The 21,497-nt window shown below is 41.5% G+C and overlaps 1 protein-coding gene and 1 long non-coding RNA gene across 13 annotated transcripts in view; one reads left to right on the top strand and one right to left on the bottom strand.

Moving 5' to 3' along the window:
- Positions 1-1,599: 1,599 nt before the first annotated feature.
- Positions 1,600-4,195, bottom strand: LOC106724412. Its single transcript, XR_001360200.1, has 2 exons — positions 4,104-4,195; positions 1,600-1,830 (listed from the first exon to the last, which is right to left on the bottom strand). It is a non-coding gene; the product is annotated as an uncharacterized LOC106724412 (long non-coding RNA).
- Positions 3,747-21,497, top strand: part of IL15 (interleukin 15) — a 64,913-nt gene continuing 47,162 nt past the window's right edge. For 3 of the 12 annotated variants that reach the window (XM_014531708.1, XM_014531704.1, XM_014531710.1), the window contains exons 1-2: positions 4,436-4,710; positions 7,673-7,778. The gene's annotated coding sequence lies outside the window, so the exon portion shown is untranslated. Of the gene's footprint in view, positions 3,769-4,126; positions 4,219-4,435; positions 4,711-7,672; positions 7,779-21,497 lie in introns of those variants that run through there. The other 9 variants (XM_014531706.1, XM_014531711.1, XM_014531705.1 and 6 more) reach the window with 8 other exon arrangements.

Raw genomic sequence — 21,497 nt, 5'->3', positions numbered from 1 at the left:
TCCTTCTTTCTCTTTGTGTATATTGTCTTCTTTTTTCCTAGTTTCTTAAGAGTGGAAGCTTATTCTATTAATTTTAACCTTTTTTATTTGTAATATAAGTATTGACAACTATACATTCTTCCCTAAGACCTATGTTAGTTGCATCCCTTAAATATTGATATACTTTGTTTTCATTATCACTCAGTTCAAAGTATTTCATAATTTCCTCTGTGATTTCTTCTTTGATACATGGTTAATTTGAAAGCTTTTTGTTTAATTTAGAAAATTGTCAGAATACACTTTTGGAAAACTATTAAACACAATTCTTGTTTAAATCTAGGACATAAGGCATAAGTAGAAGGCCTCAGGAGTGGCTTAATAATTCACTGTCATATGATCTTTTTGTATTTATATAGATTAGATAGATATTGATATAAATATATACATTCTCATGTTATATATTTAAGTAAGGGAATTTGAACTAGATTTTGATTGATAAGGTCAGCCTTAAAAGACTGTTCAGAATAGTATTAGCACATCATCTCTTCATTTTATTTAAACCCCTTCTCTCCATTACTAAGTACCAAAACATTAAAGATTCCATTTACTTTTAAATATATTAAAAATTAAGTATGTTATTATATAACTATTTTTAATTGCTCTCGATCTTGAAACTAGGTGTCCTTCCCCGCCTTCCATGGGTACACTTTTACACTTCAGTTCAAACAAAATCAACCATCTCTAAGAGGACCCAGCCAGAGTGTGAAGTGCTTGCCTTTGTTAGTCACTTTATTAAAATAGCCTATTTGTAGTGGCACTATAACACCCAGACCAGCTTCCTTACAGAAACACAATGAGATCAGGAAGCATAAATTCAAGGGAACTGATGAGTTTCCTCCCTGGTGGTGGCTAAAACTACTCTCAAGAACTTTTTGTGCAGGAAGCCATGGTGGGTAGGTGTCCCTTTAGAGGCTGCAGATGGGATACATACTCAAGCCAGACCTGAGTTCAAATTTTTGCTGGGCCACTCAATTGCATGTGACCTCAGGCAAGTCATGTAATTTCTCTGGGTCTTGGTTTCTCCATCTGTAAGATGGACATAATAATAGTTCATATCTCACAGCATTGCCATAAGGGTTTAATGAATTAGTATTTGTGCTTAGCAAGTACCTGGGGACACACCATAGAGACTACAGATGTATTAACTGGTACTGCTACAGCTCCGAAAAAGCAGTAGCTTAAGAAGCTCTTGAAAACTTAAGTTACCTTTAAGAGGAGGAGTATGCCTCTATTGCCAGGACCACCAAAAAATCAGAGGTGGGAACAACCTTGAGGTAAGGCTGCATTTCAGGTACGCTTAACCAAAATGAAACTGGGGGTATCCTGGGTCATGTTTTTCAAAGAGCAGAGACCAACTTGTTCCTGGCCTGTAACTTATGCTTAGGAAAATCATAAATAAGGTCATAGTTATGGACTTTGAACACCAAACCGGAGGAGCTGACTGTCAACTTCTTCCACATAGTCTCAGAATCTATAGAAAATATGTACTAGTAACTTATTGTATAGACAACTGCCAAATTGTCAAACATTGTCATTGGAATGAAAAAACAGACGCTAAAATTTATTAAACTATAATTTTATCTTTAATTCTTTAAATTCAAAGAAATATTACAGTCAATTCTGTGAGTTAGTTAATTTTCGCTGCTTCCCACATTATAATTATACTAGTTATCTTCAGGCAGTTTCAAATTATGTCATCAATCTTGGTCTTTGCTTTTAACTTATACAGTGGAATATACTTGTTCATTGGTGTGAGTAATTTTCAATATCTTGCCAAACAGCCTGTGGCAACTGAAAAGCAAGTTGCATATATTAGACTTTTCTGTTTGTGCTCAATGCAGCAAAAACAATTTATGCTGGAAACCCAACTTCATAGAGTTGCAGGCACTTATATAACTAATTCAAAAATACTTCACTTTCTGTAATTAAGAAAACAATATTGACCTATATAGTTGGCAGGCAAGTGGTAGAGCAAAGCATGTTTTATGGCTACAATCATTTTCCATTTCACTTTATTGTTATTTATGCTATTTTATCTCCCCAATCTGACTACATGTATTCTATTTCATCCCGCCCGTCTTGTAAGCTCGATCAATATTTGAGACCAATTTTATTAATCTATGTACTCAGCTGGTGCTTTAAAGCTCAGCTCTAGGAAGAAAATTCCCATCAGTTTCAGTGTTGTGCAAACTTTTCAGTAGCTTAGAACATTCAAGATGGCCCTATACTCAGAGTGCACTGTCAGCCACTGATTCCCCTCAGCCCTGGGGACAGCTGACAAGGTTCTGGAGCCCACCAGCCAGTGAGCCCAGCGAAGAGCAGAGTCTAGTTCTCCCAGGCAGCCCCAATGCAGCAGGATTTAGGATGTGAAAAAACCTCTGGCAGCAGCCCTCTCTGGCTCTGCTACTTGGTACTGAGGGTAGCCAGTGAGGGGCCTTACTGTCTGCACATCTACTCCTGCCACCTGCTGCAGAGCACTCAACAGCATTGATCACAAGGGGTGCAGCACGAGTTCACTTTGCAGGAGCTCATGGAGCTCTGTTGGCTTCCAAGTTGAGGCTCGGGACACAGATCCATCTCCCCATCCCTCATCTCTATGTTCACATAGACACACACTTTAGTCCTTTGGTGGCTGCCATATCGTTTGCAACGGACTCCAATCCAGATGCAGGCTTTCCCAGAGCGTGCTCATGCTGCCAATCCAAATCGGAACTTCAGCATTTTGCTATGAAAAAGTCTCATCAGATTTGAAATCATTAGCATCATCACGAGAAAAGGGAACATTACCTTGTCTTGGACAGAAACGAATAATTGTTTCATTTCCAACTCTGGTGAAATTTTGAATGAGTGTAAAAAAACCTTTGTTTACATTTTGGTATTTCACTTATTTTGTTGATCGTGATTATCTAGAGATCAACTTTTTCATAAAGATGTGAAATGATTTTATGTAGAACTTTATGCCATCTCATATTTAAATCACTTCTAATAGTTTTCTATTTTACTTTTAACAGGCAGGATGATATGGAATACATTGAGTCAGACACATATTTGACTAAGCTCCAGGGAGCCTTGTCATTTTTTCTATGACATAACCCTGGAAACTTTGGTGGAGGACCTTCCATGAGGGATTTTCGGTGGCTCACAAGTGAGCAAGGTTCTCTCCGAAGGGCTTCCCAAACTGGGCGCCAGGCCTTTCCTCCTGACCCAGGCCCGCAGCTCCCTTAGCCTCAACAATGGAATACCACAATCATAAAATTTCACAGGATCCCATGAAATGGGGCCATGTGCAACGTTTATCCTCGACTTCGCACTCCATCAGCAGACAGACTCATTCCCTTCAAGTTCAGCCTCCGTGCCAACTGCCTCGGACAAAGTAGTTACCCAACATTTCCTCTTTAAGACCTTGGAGCCTTCCTTCTTCTACCTTGCTCGGCCGGCGAGCCAAGGTGGCTGGCCTGGAGAAGCCGCTCCTTGCGATCCACACATTGCCCCTTTCCTTGGGCGGCTTGGGCGCGCACCACGCCCGGGTTTCCAGGCTTCTGTGGGGCAGCCTCCTGCGCCCTGCCTGGCTCCGCAGATGCGGCAGGTGAGCTCCGGGCCCTCGCCTCGCGCTTTCTCTGCAGGTGCCCAAGGGGGTACCGGCCGGAGACCAGCGCTCTCCGACCACCTCCCAAGACCCCCCATGTGGGGCAGCCTCCTGCGCCCTGCCTGGCTCCGCAGACGCGGCAGGTGAGCTCCGGGCCATCGCCTCGCGCTTTATCTGCAGGTGCCCAAGGGGGTACCGGCCGAAGCCGGAGACCAGCGCTCTCCGACCACCTCCTAAGACCCCTCCAGGTTCTGCGCCCCTGCGCGTGGTCGTGCCAGAAACCTGACCGGCGCACCAACCCGGCGCACCAACCCGAGGGAAAGGGCAGCCGCGACACCGTGGGCAGTTATCCAGGAAATGCCATCTCACCCTTCCCCCATCGCCCTGGGTGTTTATCTTCGCTTCTGCTCCCCACCCGTTTCTCTTTCACTTTTGTTTTCGCTGGGGGGTTGGGACTCCTGGAGTTCAGAGCGCTCACCCAGTTCACTCGCTCTCCGGCGGCGCCGTAGCTCGAAAGGAAAGGCAGTCGGGTGGCCGTGCCCTCTGGCTGCGCCACCTGCAGCCCCTCACCCAGCAGCCCGGACTCGATGGAGGTACAGAGTTCAGCCCCTCCGCTTTGGGAAGGGAGGTGTGGGTGGTTGAAAGGGCCTTAGAATTTCCCCGAACAGTCTCCGCCTTGGACCCCTCCCACCTCCAGCTGGACCCACCCGGCTCCCCCGACAGGCTGCCGGCCGGCTGCCCCGCCCTCTTCTAGGGAGCACTAGACTGTGACTTCAGTTTTCACTTGCACTTCGTGCAGAGATTTTTCACCTTCTGGCCCTTTATTTCTCTGGTGGCCTCTTCTCGCCATCCTCCGCTTCCAGAGGAGCGCAGATTGCTGGTCACTTGGCTGTCCCGCGGGTTCCCTAGTGCGCTCCTCTCTTTGCGTGTCGCCAGCTGCAGGTGAGACTCCAGGGTGGGTTGGCGGAGAGCAGTGACGTGCGCTTGATCGCCCTCGCCAAGCCGCAGGTTCAAAGAGAAGACGGCGTCTGGCTGCACCAAGCGCTGAGTTTCTCACCCCATTGAGCTCAGAAAGTTCAAGAAAGGTACTGCATCTTCCCGCTTCTTCCCTGATCCCTCCCAAACCCCCTGCAGGCCTGCGCGCGCGAACACACAGGACTGTCTGTACCTTTGCTGGCAAAATCAAATTCCCCTCCTTTTCTTTGATCGGGAACCTTGCCTTCCAGGGAGAGGAATTTGCAGGAATGGTCACTTTTGGCAGTCAGACCTGGGTCTGTATTTTCAGTTTCAACCCTGGACAAGACATCTGTCTCTCAGAAAAGCAGTATGAGAAACTTGGAAGAAATGCAGGGGATTTGCATTTCATTCAAATCCTTGTTCAAGGTGGTTTTAAATTAAATTCCAGTTATTTTTTTTCAAGTGTTATTGAGACTGCATTTGCAAGTGTATACAATTTATTTGAATTTAACTATGTAATCCCATGCACTTAAGGGTTTGTTAACTTCCGTGCATGTATAAAGTAAGGTTACTCTTCAATGATGCTTATAACAGATTCTTAAATAGTGAGTCAGAAGTTTTGAAACTAGGAGTGAAGTGGTTGTCACTAGCTATTATTTTCCACTGTGTTTTTTTTTAAAGCTACTTTCTTTTTTATGGAATGCATTGGTTAATACAATTATATAGGCTTCAGGGGTACAATTCTATAATACAGCTTCTTCCTCATGCCATGACACTGGTGATGGTGTCAACTTGTAGCTGATAGGCATCTTCATCTTGTCCATGTGCCCACAGAGGGTTTATTCAGTCTGGATGTTACAGCACCCTGCTGGGTGAACTGGGCAATACAGATGCAATTTCAAACTCCCGCCCTTTCATTAAAAAGCCAGGTCAGGCCCTAACCGATTTGGCTCAGTGGATAGAGCGTCAGGCTGCGGACTCAAGGGTCCCAGGTTTGATTCCCCTTAAGGGCATGTACCTTGGTTGCGGGCACATACCCAGTAGGGAGCGTGCAGGAGGCAGCTGATCGATGTTTCTCTCTCATCGATATTTCTAACTCTCTATCCCTCTCCCTTCCTCTCTGTAAAAAAATCAATAAAATATATTTCAAAAAAAAAAAAAAAGCCGGGTATGGGAGACAGAAGGAGGAGGTACTAAAGAAAGAATGTAATATATATATATATGAAAGGACTGAAGACCAAGTAGTAGTCACTTTAGATTTTAAAAGTGATGAAAAATTTAAAAATTTCCTTCCTATAGTTAAGAAGTGTCAGAAAGTTCTGAAGTTTTTTATGGTAGTGTTTTAATGTCATATTCTTATATTTCTTCCTCTGCTTTGTGTTCTCAAAGTTTTAGTGGTACTCAGAATGGCCTTCCCTGCAGCCCTCTGCTCTGGGACAAAGGGGCAGAAAGGAGTTGGGTTGGCCACTGGTCCAGAAGCTGTAATAGGCAGAGTGTTCGCAGGATTCTACTCAGCTGTTTAAATGGGTCTCAGACCCAAAACAGTTTTTTAACATTTGAATTCACTGCTCTGCTGATGTGGAGGGGGAACTCCAGAACCTGATTTGAAGCTGTAGTTCTGGAATTTGGAATTTTCCTACAGATTACCGGTGGGCTTAAGAAAAACAATGTGATGCTTTTTGTTTTAATCCATGAGATTCAGATGTAAATGTGAACAGGTGTATCACAAAACATGTTTGTCAATGAATTGCATGTTTATAAACTTCTTTGGAGGATGGGAGAAATAGCAGTTAAAGTTTATTGAAATAGTTTGATAACTGGAGGGTTTTAAGCCCTAGCAGGTCCTCAGGTTTGCTGGCTCTGAGTAAACTTCAGGAAGACTGTGAAGGAAGTCCTGAAATTTGTGTATAAGTGGATTTTTCCAAGGGAAATACCCATAATTCTAATCAGCTTTTTAAATGGGTCTTGGATCCAAAACACTTTTTAAAACATTTTAAAATTTAGAAGACTGTCCTTTTTTCTTCTCCTTACTGTTAAGTTTTGCTCATTCTGTAACTATTCTTTTGAAGGTTAGGTAATGATAATACAGAATACTGTCTTTGGGCCCACAACTTGAATTATGGGAAATAATACTAATCCTAGGTAATTTTTTGAGTTCTTATTATGTATCAGATGTTGTTCCAAGAATGGATGTATTTTTTTTAAATTGTCATAATAAACTTATGTGGTGGTAAGGATTGTATTTTGTAGCTCAGGAAATGGAAGCATAGCATAATTTAATAACTTCCCCAAAGTTACAGCTAAAAGGTGGTAGAGCTGGGATTTGAACCCAGACAGATTTGGTCACTGGTATTTATGAAGGATGATATTATTTCCATAGAAATACTTCCCACAATTTGACAGTGACAGTCAACCCCTATTGCATTTGGATGCAGGGTTATGATAGAATGTTGGGTTTAAAGCCATGTTTACATGGTTCTTATATGATTGACATTATTAATGATTTATTTAAGGATGGCCTTTATGACCAGATAATATTCACAGAAGTGTGAGAAATCTTATCTCAAGCGCTCCGAACTCATTCAGCATCAAAGAAGTCACACAGGAGAAAGGCCTTATGTGTGCAGTGAATGTGGGAAATCCTTTATGTGGAAACCTCACCTTCGTGTACACCAACGGGTTCACACAGGATAAAGGCCTTATGATTGCAGTGTATGTGGGAAAAGCTCTAAGGATAGTTCCCAGTCCAGTTGACAATGGAGAGCTCACACCAGAGGTAGGCATTTGAGTCCAAAAATGGGGGAAATGGGAATTTTTTGGCCATAATTCTTACCTTTCACAACACTTGAGTCTTCATATTGGAAAAAGGTCTTATGAGGGTAGTGAATGTATTGTTTTACCTGTAAAAAAAATTATGTGTCTATATGTGTTTGGTTATTTGTAGACATTTCCTTTATGGTTCCTGAATGAAAACATTTGTCTAATTTGTACCAGTTTTTGCTGACAGAGCTTGACAAGTAGTGGGCAAATGTGGATTGATCTATATGTTTCTATCTATTGATCTACCTATCTATTCATCCATCCAAACAGAAGCCTGGGATTCATGGGGAGATCAGGACAGAAGACTTTCCCATTCTATCACAACTGAGGCGGTAGAGTCAGCTGTTTGGGAAGTCTGCTTTCAGAAAGATTTAAGGTATGACACTTGGCAAAAAGCCAGCTTTTTTCTTCAGCTCAGTATTAGCTCTTGGATTAATTTACCTAGTAATTACAGATTACTGCATGAGACTGTTGACACTGAACATTGCCTAAGTGCTTGCTGCTACCCTACTTGATGGATTGGATGGGAAAGTCCCATAGGAGAGTTGAGAGAACATCTGGGGTTGTAGCTAGTACTGGAATGTGTTATAACTATTACATTTATTACTTTGCTCTATGTCAAGGAATGGTTTCCTTTTTTTTAAAAAAAGTTATTTAGTGCTGGAATCAGAAATAGAAAATAAGAGGCTCTTTGGTCTCACTTGTACATATTTTGTATCAGGAGGCGGGTATTTGTATGCATATATTTTCCAGTGTTTTTTTCCACTTTGAGTCTATTGGTGTCTTGCCAGTCATTTTCAGAAGAGCAGAGGATTGTATGTAGACCACATAAAATGGACCAAGAACTCTGAGTCCCTATTAGCTGATCATGTTCAAATAATACACAATTGCTTCTTCCCCCAATGCTGACAGGATGCAGGGATGATCAGGAGAATGACAGAAAGTGTTTACTCAGATAAAGGAATTGAAACTGAAAATGATCCTAGAAAAAGAATATATGATGCTTGTAAGGTGGGGGAAGGGAGAGAAGCTCTACTTATCACAGGGACATGGAGAGAGACCAGTGACACATTCAAGGATCTCTTGTGTCATTTCTCCCCTTGCACACGGTTAGCACGGATTTCTGAAAATTTCAAATAATTATTCTTTAATTAAACATGTTACAGTTAGAAATCTTACAATATAGCTTTCCAATTTTTTTGACTTCCTTCATCCTCTGCAGCAACAAAAATAAGTATTGAAATGTAATCATTTAAGAATTTTATTGTTGAAAACTATTATTTATGTTACTTTAAATATTATTAGTATGCAGGTAACCAAAATAACTCATAAATGTTGATAAGAAATTATTAGGCATAAAGCTAAACTATATTGGAAGTGTATATGTGTATAGATGTAGATATGGGTGGTGTTGCGATCAAGGCTTTCATTAGAGAGGGTTTCCCTAACATCCCTTTTTCAGATTGCCCTTCCATTTGGCAAGAGGCAGGGTGAGATTCTGGATGTGGGGGGAGATGCCTCTCTTTTCATAAAATGGAAGGAGAGTGATTATGAAAGGGGAAGAGGGAAAGGAGAACTTGCTAGAAATGTGCTTGCCTCAGGCATATTTCAGGCATATCACTCATAAAAATAGTGAGCCTGGAGCTAGGTTTCTATAGAGCTCTCTATGCCCATACAGAGCTTGAAAAGCTGCCAGCTACCCCAGGAGTGCCTGCACTTTGCTTTGAAGGTCTCTAATCATACTTATTGCCCACCCCCCACCTGCATAGAGGGGTGGGGGTGGGAATAGGTTCCAGCCAAGCTTGGGGGCTTGGATATCTTTTGCAGCCTAGTCTCTTCCATTCCTCAGCTCTGGTTACACTTTCTCTGAGCTCTAGACGCACTTGCTATTTGTCAGCTTTCCTGCGTCCTATTCAAAATGCCCACCCTCTGTAGCTTTTGCTGCCCCTTCTACTGACCAGGCTGAATGATTTTCTCCCTTATATGAATGTATTTGGTGCTGTCTGTATTCCCCTATAATAGCTTTTGTCTCTGTACATTCATCTTATTATGTGTTTGTCTCTGCAGTTATGTTTTAAATAAAGATAGGACAATGTGGCTTGTATGCCCAGCCAAGGGCAGGTCACATAGTTGACTTTTATTGACTTCAGTGGGAGTTATTCAGGTCATCCAACAGCTTGACAGCTAAGCAGAGGAATGTAAAACATAAGTAATATAGCAAAACCAATGTTACAATCCTATATCCTATATAATAAAAGAGAAACATGTAAATTGACCTTCCCTCTGCTACGCTCACCAGCCAATCAGGAATGAGTATGCAAATTAACCTGGCAAAGATGCCGGGTTAAATTTCATACCCAGGTGCTGGGCAGAGAGTAGAGCGGGAGAGCCAGCAGAGAGTGGAGCGGCTTGGGGAACTTGGCTCCCCAAGCCGCCAGACGGAGAGCAGAGAGGGAGAGCTGGTGGCTTGGAGGACTTGGCAGAGTGGGAGGCTGTGGGACCAAGATAGAGCAGGAAGGGAAAACCAAGAGTGCGGGGAGCACCAGGAATTCTGGGAATAGTAGTTCTGGTGGCAGCCCCAGGACTTGAAATAGAAGCCCAGAGCACAGGGAGCACCAGGAATGCTGGAAATCATAGTTCTGGTGGAAGACATATCTCCTAGACACTAGAGCAAAGTGAGCCTGGAGCAAGTTACTGTTGCGGTTGGGGAATGGAGGGAAAGCAAAGGTGAGAGACATAAGTAAAATCAGAGTGTCTAGGAAAAATTAAAGGGAAGATATCCTAAAACTTCCAAGAAATCTCCACCAATTAAGCAAAGAAAAAAAGATGCCTCTATTATTCTGTGAGCAACAAACCAAACTGGGTTGGGCGTCTCAGACAATTCACTTATATGATTGCAAAGACAGACAGAAACTCCTGGATTTGAGAGGGCTCCCCTGAGGGCTCCCAGATTGGAGAGGGTGCAGGTCGGGCTGAGGCACCCACCCCCAGTGTATGAATCTTCGCGCACCGGGCCCCTAGTATTATAATAAAAGCAGTATTTTAGGAAATTTGGTCTGGGGTAAAATTTATTGAGGAAAAAACACATTAGAGGTAAGGGAACTAGCCATAAATTCATGGCAGCCTTCCAGGTGTGTAGTCTCCTTCCTATCACCTGCTCAAGGGCATAGCTCTAATAATTCATCTTTTCTCCCCACCATCACTACTTTTCTCTCTCTGGTGGGTCTTTCTAATCACTATATAGCCGTGCTATATTTTTTCCCATTAAAACAAACAAAACAAAACCCCTTATGCTTCTCTCCAGCCACCACCTAGTTTTTCTGTCCCCATTTTATGGAAAATTTTCAAAGTCAATTCAGTTCTCTGTCACCAATTTCTCTCTTCTTAGTCTCTCTTGAACCAGCCAGGTTGTGGTCCCCACTGCTCCACTAAAAATGTACTTGTCTGAGTTTCTAAGAACCCCCATGCTAAATGCAGTGGTCAGTTCTTGGCTCCCACATGTGCACACCCCTAGAGTTCTGGATTGGCTTGGAATACCTTCTTAATTCCTTTTACCTCACCAGCACCTATCTGTCTCCTTTACTGGTTCTTTGTTTCCCTACCCTCTTAAATAGAGGAGTTCAAGGGCCCAGTGCTTAGGCCTTTTCTCTGTCTATACTCATTCCCTTGGTGACCTCATTCAGTCTCTTGGCTTTTAATGTCTTCATACATGGATACTTGCTATATTTATATCTCCAATCGTGACTTCTCTCTGAACTCCAGACCCAACAGTCTTTCAACATCCCTGATTAGATATCTAGTACTCAGCGAATTCCTGACTTAACCCAAAACTGCTCCTCCCACTGTCTGCCCGATCTCAGTTGATGGCAATTCCATATTTTTAGGTGCAGAGACAGTTAATCCGTGAATCTTGGATTTGTCCTTGACGTCTCTTTTTCTCACACCTCACATTAATCTTCCACTAACCCATTTACCTGTGCCTTCCAACTGTTTCCCACATCTGACCTTGTCAGCCCCTTCACTGTGCCACCTCATTCCAGCCATTGATATCATATCTCATGGTATTATTGCAAGAGTGGGTCTCCCTGTTGTTACATTTCACCCTCCACCCAACCTTCTTCTCAATACAACACAAGAGCCAGAATGTTTAACCTGTTTCTGCTCTGCCTTCATTAAATAATAAAAATGAAAACAAACCCACCTGACAAACAAAACAAAACAAAAATCCCTGAGAACAATGACTTAAAAGAAATCCCACAATAATTTATTTGTCATTATTGTGCAACTGGGCTACCTTCAGCTGGTTTGTTCTTCTTAGGTTGCTGGGGAGAAACATTCAAGAAGGATTCTTCAGCTCATCTATCTGGCAACTCAGCTGGGCTGGCTGGAAAGTTAAAGGCTTTCCTCTTCTTGGTCCATCAGAGATAGCTCGTGTCAGCAGTTGAGAAGTCTGCTTCGTGTTCATAGAGAGTTAGGAATCTAGAGACCTTTTATGGTTCTCCCTTTTGTTTAGCTGGTGGTACTTATTTTTAGTACAATTTTATTATAAATCTTGGGAGCTTCCTGTATATTTTTTCATTCCTTGAGAAAAAGATATACCCACAAAACTCTTAAGACAGGCTCTTCTTGACTTTGGCTGCAAGTCAGAATGCTGAAGGACGAGCCCTTGGGGTTTCAGAGGCGCTTCTGTCTCCCTGGCAGAGCCTACGAGGCACTACATTTTAAATCTTTCTGAGGTCTTCATGAGAGATTTTCCCAGCCACACACTTGATTTGATCTTTAACCTGAGAGCACATGGTGCTAATAGACCCCTAGATGTGATTTTTGCCCTAAAACGACTTCTTTCTTTAAGAATCTTTTGCTGACTAGACAAGCAAGCAGGACAATAAATTTTCGTTTCCAACCTAGCAAGTCCCGATTTCCTCTAAATTCTGCTGAACATTTCAGTTCATCTTTCTCTTCCTGTAATTAATCCTAGGCAGCTAAATGAAGTCAGTTGTTTTATTTAGAAATCTTAAGCATGTCCATAGTTCATGAGATACATTTCCTTAATTCTGTATTATTGCTGGTGACAGTGTTGCCAAACATCTTACTATTATATAATACTAGAGGCCCCTTCCGGCTGCCGGCTGGGGCCTTCCTTCATTCCTAGCCGCACCCTGGTGGTCAGCACACATCATAGCGAGTGATGGAACTCCAAGTCTCCTGGTCGAACTCCCGAGGGGACAATTTGCATATAAGGCTTTTATTTATATAGATGAGTAGCCCTCTCTCTGATAATAATTTCATCAGTGCCCTTCTAGCTGACAGTGTCTTTGCTTCTCTTCAGGTGTTTCTCCACCACCTGGTCTCATATTAATTTTAGTGCCAGTTCTTAATTGCTATGTAATAAACTACCCCCAAATTTGTTCAAGGTTTCCAGCTTAGAAATTTGGACAGAAAATAAAAAAGGCAACGACTTGTCTTCACTCCACAATGTCTATGGTCTCAGCTGGTATGACTCCAAAGCTCAAGGACTGTCTGAGATGGCTTAAGACATTGGGTAATATATATGGGTTCTCAGCTATGGCTGTTGTCTGATTCCTTCTCCACTTGGCGTTTCCACCAGGCTCAATTGGGCTTTCTTATAGCATGATGTTCTCACGGTTGTCAGACTCCTTACATAATATCCAGCTTCTATCAAATAGGAAGTGGGAGCTTCAGATGCTCTTAAGAGGCCTGGGTATGGAATTCCCAGGCTGTCACATTTGTCTCATTCTATTGGAAAAGCAAGTCAGAAGGTCCTCCCAGATTCAAGGGGTGAAGACATTAATATTCTCTCTCTCTCTCTCTCTCTCTCTCTCTCTCTCTCTCTAACTCTTGATGGGTAATGTTGCCATGCTTGTTCATGGAAGGAAGGCATTGATTGATGGCAGCTATCGTTTGGAAATCTGCCACACATTGTGATCCTGTTTAAACCATAATTCATTCATGCCATTCCTCTATTCAAAACTCTCTACTGCTTTCTCATTTCACTTCATTAAAAACCAAATTGCATTGCAATGGTCAGTGAAGGGCTAAGTGGTTTGTATCTCCATGATCTCATCCACTACTTCTCCCTTAGCTCACCAATTCAGTCACATTGGCAACCTTTCTATTCCTCCGCCACACTGCTCTATCCTCATCTAAGGGTCTTTGACCTTGGAGGCCCCCTGCCTAGAATGCTGTTCTCTCAGATATGATCCTCTCCCTTAACTCCTTCAGAGCTTGGCTCAAATATCCCTTTTGAGGGAGGGTTTCCCTGACTGGTATACTTCAAACTGTACTGCCACCAGCACTCTGGGCTTAAACTCTTCTCCACACACCTATTACTATTTGACATACTACCAAGTTTTTACAGTATCATAGCCAAAACTCTTAGAGTCAGATATGTTTAGAATTCAGAGTCTTTTCCAGATTTTGAAAAAGTAATTGTTATAGACTGAATTGTGTCACGCCCTTCCCTCCTCCCCCCAATTCATATCTTGAAGCCCTAACCCCAATGGGACTGTATTTGAATAAAGGGTTTCAGGAGGTAATTAAGGTTAAACTAGGTTATTATAAGGGTAGGCCCTTAATCTGATAACGCTGGTGTCTTTATAAGATTCGGAAGAGATACCAAGAGTGGACATGCAGCAAAAGGCCGTGTACAGACATATTGAGAAAGTGGCTCTCTGCAAGGCAAGAAGAGAGAACTCACCAGAAACCAGCCCTTACAGCACTTTGATCTTGGAGTTCCAGCCTCCAGAATTGTGAAAAAAAATTATTTTCTATAGCTTAAACCATCCAGTCTGTGGTATTCTGTGATGGAAGCCCTAGCAGAGCAGACTGAGAATGATACAAATGCCTTTAATATATACCATGCAGCAATCAAGCTGATTTAGGTACCTCCCCAAAAGTGAAATAAGTGCAGAACATAGTCTTATGTCAGTTAAATTTATGTTTGGTTAACCTATGAATTAAGTAAAAACTTTGTTTTTAGAGCCTTTTTGATTTACGTTTTCAGATAAGGGATTTAAATATGTTGTATTTGATTCTTTAATACATGCCTTGCTCTATTCGACTGTGAGCTACAGGAGAGCTTGTACTTTTGTTATTTTGTTCGTTGCAATAACTCCATTGTTTGTCATGGCATATGGTAGGCACTAATAAATATTTACAGAATGGGTGTCAAAGAGTAGGGTATGTTAAAAGTAAAGGGGAATAGAAAGAAGAGTTATTTCAAAGAAGATCAAGTTTATTTCTTCATTGATCTGTTTCCTTTGGCAACATACTTTTCAGTTCCAAGTATGGGCAAGAGGCTCTTCTAAGTACTTGACAGACCTTGATTCAGTCGGAGGGGCAAAGTGCAAAGAGAGTCCTGGTGACATCATCAAGATTTTAATCTTGGGAGACAGGAAAAATAAACACTGGAGGAACAGACATTGGTTACAACTGGGAAATGGATGAACTTGATTTTGCAAACATTAAGACTGAGATAAAAGTGGAACATGCAGTTGCATATGTCCTGTAATTTATTAGAAATACTGGACTGAAGATTGGGTGAGCTATTTGTACAAGATATTTTGTTTTGTGACTTAATAGTAAAGAATGATTGACTGAAGCAACTGTCAGAATATCTCCTTAGGAGGCCAATGCACGTAGAAAAGGTTTTGGGAAGAAGACCAAGGGATCTTTACATCACTGTGCTGGGCTCTGACAGAAGAAATGTTCAGAAAATGTCTTCAAGAAGGTATTGGCCAGTTTTTAGGTCTTCAGAGAGAATGTCAGACTTCACACCTTCCCTCTTTGCTTCCCTGTCATACTTACTCTGTCTGATACTCTCACAATGGATTTTATATCCCCATATGACTAGTCTTATGTACTCATCTTTTCTCTTTTAATCACAGTATAATTGACATAAAACATTATATTAGTTTCAGGTGTATAACCTACTGATTCAATATTTGTATAAATGACAAAATGATCATCACAATAAGTTTAATTAACATTCATCACCACGCATAGTTACTGCATTTTTTTCCCTTGTAATGAGAACTTTTAGAGACTTACTCTCTTAGCAACTTTCAAATATACAGCACAGTATTGTTAACTATAGTCACTATAGTGTACATTACATCCCCATGCCTTCTTTATTTATCTGGAAGTTTTGTACCTTTTAACACCCTTCAGTCATTTCACCCACCCCCAACCCTGCCTCCAGCAACCACCAGTATGTTCTCTCTATTAGCTCATTACTTTAAAAACATATCCACTTTAAAGAATCACTTCCTTACGAAGTTCTCATGGCAAAACCCCAACTTTGCCACCTCTCTGGGCCCCTGAAAAATATCGACCACATCCCTCCTTTATGTTCTCTCCACTGATACTTTTCTAATACTGTGTGCAGTATTTTACAATATTGACTTGTGTTCACATTGCCTCTCTGTGGTAATTGGTGAAGGTGGTCCTAAGGATGGCAAGAATGTGATGGTGGAGTTGGAAGGGCTGCAGTTTGGGAAATATTGTGTCCTTGTGTGACCAGCACCTTGCCCAGTACATAGTAGATCTTTAATTATGTTCTTTTTGTTGTCAGTAATTATCACATATTGCTGAGGGGTCAAGTAATATAAGGTTCTGAGGAAAGAAGCTTGACTAGATTTAATTGGAAATAAACCATCAGTGATCACATAACTTTTGGGAAACCATTCCCAGCATATTCAAAAAAAGGCAAATACAATTTCTTGAGGGTTGAGGGCCTAATTGGGGCCAGGCTACCGATAGAATCCTTACAGTCATTATTTGGATGATGCTTATGAGCTCTTTGGAGTAGTATGACCTTCATAGAACTAAAAAAAAAAAAGGGACTGTTTAACATTGTGCCAGTTTGTTCACTGAAGGGATATTTTTACAAATTGCAAAATAAATTCTTTAATAAGTGCAAGGGAAAAAAACAAGGCACACCCTATTGTTTAACTTGTTTCAAATAAAAAACCTTTCATTTTCCTAATTCCAGTTACCAAATGTTTTGAAAAAAATTTTCAATAGATAAAAAACAATGAGAGAATTTTATAAAAATAGTAGTATCCTGTATAATAAAAGCTTAATATGCTAAGTGTCCGGTCATTCAATCAACCAATCAAAGCATAATATGCTAATGATATGCTAAGGCCACTCAACTGCTCACTATGTTGTGCACTGACCACCAGGGGGCAGATGCTCCAACCGGTAGGTTAGCTTGCTATTGGGGCCCAGCTGATGATGACTGAGCGAGATGGGCTGGACATGCCCTGGAGCTCTCCTGCAGTCCCTCCCCGGCTGGCCAACCTCCTGCATTCCTCCCCAGCCCTGATCATGCACTGGCCTGCACCCTCTCTCAATCCAGGACCCCTTGAGGGATGTTGGAGAGCAGGTTTTGGCCTGATCCCACAGGCCAGGCCAAGGGACCCCACTGGTGCATGAATGCGTGCACCGGGCCCCTAGTAGTTGATAATTATTTAGTGCCTCTTCTCTTGAGAATGCAAGAGAACAAATACACAGTCATAACAACATTATTCTGTCACTTTAAAATTTGTAATAATTCCAAATGTCAGATTTTAAAAATCTATAGTTTATATCTTTAGAGTCTACCCTTAGGAAGCAAGATTCTAGTTCTCGTTGTTTTGTGAAGGACCTTTAAAACTTCAGACATCTGACGTGATGATGATTTTAGGTTTGATATTGAGGTATTTCTCTTCTAAAACCTCAACCTCTCTTAATTCAAGGTACATTCGAAGTTTATAAAACATTTGCTTCCAGGCTACGGGTTTGAATCCAGGTAGGCTGGCAAAAGACCAGATTGAAGAGCCTACACTATTGTATTCTGGATTTTAACAACTCCATGACTCTCTACTCCTCCAATGCCTCATTCCCCAAGGTTCCTTCCCAGACTTTTGCTCTAGGTACCCCTCTGTCTGGTGGTAGTGATGGGATGAGCAATTGCTTAGATCTAAGGTATAGACATATGCAGTTGTGTTGCCAACTGCATAAATTCTGTGTGCCCCATAGTCCAGGCCCAGACTGCAAGTACCAGTCAAGGTTAACACATGCAGTGAAGCAGGCTTCTCCCAGGTCCTACCTTTCAGGGAAAATGAGGGTGAGAACAAGATACTGCCATTTAGAAACCTCCTCTCCATCTCCCCCTCCACTTCTGGGTCCTGACTGTCCAGCTCTGAGCTGCCAAACAATTCCCTTCTCCACCCATGGGATTTTCACAGATGTGGCATCAGTTCCTGAGCATTCCACAAACCACCTTATTTCTCTGGAACCTACAGGGTGGATTTCCAAAGAAGGAGCCAGCTGCCCTTGCTGGTTCTTCATCTAACTGATTCATACAAGAAACAGTAGCTATATAAATATATGATGCTATATATCAGCCCACACTGGGCAAAGATCCCAAAGATCTGAGTGTGAAAGCAAGAGTGGTAGCTTAGCCACAGTGAGGAGATTTCCATCTTCTCATTCATCCAAGGCGGAAAGGTGGTAATTGCTCTGCGTTGAGTTATGAGGAAGCAGAGCTGTCTCAGAGCAGTTGTGGATGGCATGTTTACTTTAGTTGTTCTGACCCAGAAAGTAGTGGTTTGAAAATAAGTGGAATGAAGTAGATTGCATTGTAGAAGTATTTTGCCGGTGGTACTAGTGTTGTTGCAGGATAGTTACATCTAAGATCCAAAATTAAAACAAACCAAAATCTACAGCCCTTCAGTTATTGTCAATACATATGGGGTTATGAAACCCCTTCCCAGCCTATTGTAATCCTAGATTTTGGGGATAAGTTGACCTCTTTTGAAACTGAAGCTAACATGGAGAGACAGCACAATGGATCACGCATGCCTTGTGCTCTCTGTTCCCTGAATGAGCTACTAGTGAAGAATTGAACTGGGAACCCAAGACACATGGTCAACCCCAATATTAGCTCTTTGTGTAAAACTGCAAGAATACATTTAGTTTCTCTGCACTTTGGTTCTCTTCTGGAATATTAGGATGATTAGACTGGAGGCATTACCTCAGGTGTCAAATCTGATGGTTTTGAGGCTTAACACAAGGTAGATGAATTTGATCATATGCTGCTAACCATCTGTGACTGTCACAGATGAACTTAGGCACTGGAAGGGACTTCAGACATGGACTAACCTGGCTTCCTTATTTTAAAGATAAAAAAAACCTGAGGCTAAGAGACATGAAGCACCCTGCTAAGGCCACTTAGCTATCTAAAGACAAAACCAGGAGCAGTCAAGTCTCTGGCTTCCAGTCCACTCCATGGTTTTGGTACATTTGGAAGGCTCCCATTGTCATCAAAGAGCCTTCAGTCTCAATATTGCATGAACTATGGTTTTGGAAATTATGCTAATGATGCATAGACTAGAAAGATGGTAGTCTGCATGGAGTCTAGTAAATGACAGGATGGTGAACATCTCTGCCGTGTTTACACAAGCCCAAAGCGGTGATTCTATGTCTGTAGAAATGAATGTTTGTAGTACAAGCACATGACAGCAACACATTTAATGTTAGTTGCCTGGAAGGCTATGTTCTATAACTGAGTGGAGATAATTTTCTATTTTGCATTCTAACCTAGATGATATAGTCTACAAGACTTTCCGGTTTCCTTTGTTCTCACTCCTCCGTTTGTCAAAGAATCTTCTTGTTAGTAATTTGATCATTTAAGTTAATAGTGCAGTCTCAGTTATTTAAGGATGGCACTGGTTCAAGAAGTGGCCACTTACTTTTAGCCATTATACCACTCCACACCCAGTAGAAAGGGTCAAAATCTTAAAGACTGCAACAAATGTGAAATCTTATAGAATGAATGAAGCACATTGGGTGTTTGAAAATGTCTATCAGCCCATCTTCTTTGCACAAAGCTAAGGATCATGAAAGAGAAACATGAAAAGCAAAGAATAGAAAGAAGAAAGACATGGTAATCTATTGATAGTCGTAGTTTTAGGAACTACTATTTAAATAAGAATATGTAATGAGACCCATGAAAGAGGAGGTAATGAACTCAAACCGTCAGTCTCCTAATGTAAGGACAGGCATTCTGATAGCTGTGTCCCAGGTAATTAGACACAGCGCTGGGCGAGAAGAAAGAACCAGCAATGCCATGAAAGGCAGACAAGTCCTGCTTTCCAGTCCAAGGAAAAGAAGGCCAGCAACCACATGGACCACATTGCAACTCAAGAGTCCAAGCACTCAACCAGTTGCCAAATAAACTGCACTAATAGAGAGTCTGCCTCTTAGCAGTTGTATAAGCACTGTTGCTTTGCTATATAGACTGGAGAAGTTTAGTTTACTTGTCACAAGCAGCCTGTCAAGCTGTGCTTTAGAAACAAAACCTATGGGACTTCTACTGCAAATTTGTGGCCACTGTGTTGATTCAGAGATCCAAAGTTCAGGGTACATTTTATAAAAAAGCCAAGTATTTGGAGTGGGAGACACCGGAGGCCTCGTTGGTAGGAATAATTAAACCCTGGAAGAGTGACAACCAGCTCTAGTGAAATGGTCTGGAGACGGGACTGAGGGATTATGTGGTCTAAAGTGCATCTATGTTTAATAAAAGATCAGCTTCGCCTTAGACTTTTTAACTTAATTATGTTATTTCTGAGGATTGTGGCAATGGTACCCCTTTGCTTCTGTAGGGGATGGGTGAGAAGCAATGGAAATGTCAGAATCCAGCGGGAGATGTGCGGTGTAATTAAGCTGTTGCTTTCACTGATAAGCTATTATCAGTGCATCATTCCAAATTGTCATATGGCATCGAGTGCTGCAACAGATGAGGTATGTCTTCCGTGGCAGCAGCAAGCAATCATATAGAGATGGGTGCCATTATGGCTGCTATAAATCATAACATACACTTTAATAGTTAAACAATTATCTATAGTGGCAGTACTGGAAAATTGTTTGGTAATGATTGGCTGATTTTTATGTTGAAGAATAATTTTTATGTGAATCTTTTTATATAAATACCCGAACAATTCAAAAGAAGAAAATCCTTTTTAAACATATACTTGGGAACTTTTTATTGGTTGGCTCACTTATCTTTAACTAGAAATATTTGAAGGATCAGAAAGGCACCAGAATAGCTTTATATATGTATATATATAGGGTGTCCAAAAAAATGTATACATATGCTTTGAATAATTATAAAGGCACTATTTATTAAAATACATTTCATTTTTAAAATTGAGCTATTAGCTGTTAAGGTGTGTATACATTTTTTGGGGAAACCCTGTATATATAATATTTTATGCATATACATTTAGTATTCCTATTATATGAAGATGTTGCATAGTAGGACCAAAGAAGTAAAAACCGGCCACTAGATTTAGATCTCTCTAGTTTTCTGTTGTTGGAAGCCACAAGTTAACAAGGGATAAAAGGAAAATCTTTCTTCTTGAAGGGCTAAAACTACCAGGCTTCTCTCCTTTCTTTCTCTTTCCTTTCTCTTGGTATTGTTTCTTTGTCCACTTATCTCTCTTTCCTCATCATGTTTTTCATGTTCTTCAAATCTTAGCTCAAAATTACCAGCAGTAAAAACCTGACCTTGACCCACCTGGCTGTCTTCTTCCACTTCGATTCTGCTGCATCAGCTGCGCCTTTCCATGACCGTTTGACAGCCTTTTTCTTTGTGAGAATTTTAAAATGATATCAAGGGGTCTGTCTTGCCAAATTGTTCATTTCAAGAAAAAGCTGGCACCGGGGAGTCAGTTAGTCACATCACTAACGCATGTTTAATTTGCCAACATTTTCTCATAGCAAGGCTTCCCTGAAGAAGGAATTAGTGCGCGTTTCATTCACTGTAAAGTGGCACTTTAATAACACTGAACTAGGTGGTAAGGGTGTTAATGGCCATTTTCCTCTTGCCAGTCCTGTGGGAGGGTGGAACAGCCTGCTGTGAGGTATCTGATGACTGGTTCATGGTGAGGTATTATCTTCACAGAGTGATAATCACTAATAAGAGGTGAGACTTTTGAGTGTTCACTCTATGTCAAGGCCTGTTCTATGTAGTTTGCATGAATGAGCTCACTTGAACCTTACAATGACCAGTGGGGTGGGTACTCAC

The sequence above is a fragment of the Myotis brandtii genome, unplaced genomic scaffold, assembly GCF_000412655.1.
Source record: "Myotis brandtii unplaced genomic scaffold, ASM41265v1 scaffold822, whole genome shotgun sequence".
NCBI classification, from domain to species: Eukaryota; Metazoa; Chordata; class Mammalia; order Chiroptera; family Vespertilionidae; genus Myotis; species Myotis brandtii.
The sequence above is the reverse complement of the archived record's forward strand: the minus strand, read 5'-3'. Positions and strand labels throughout refer to the sequence as shown.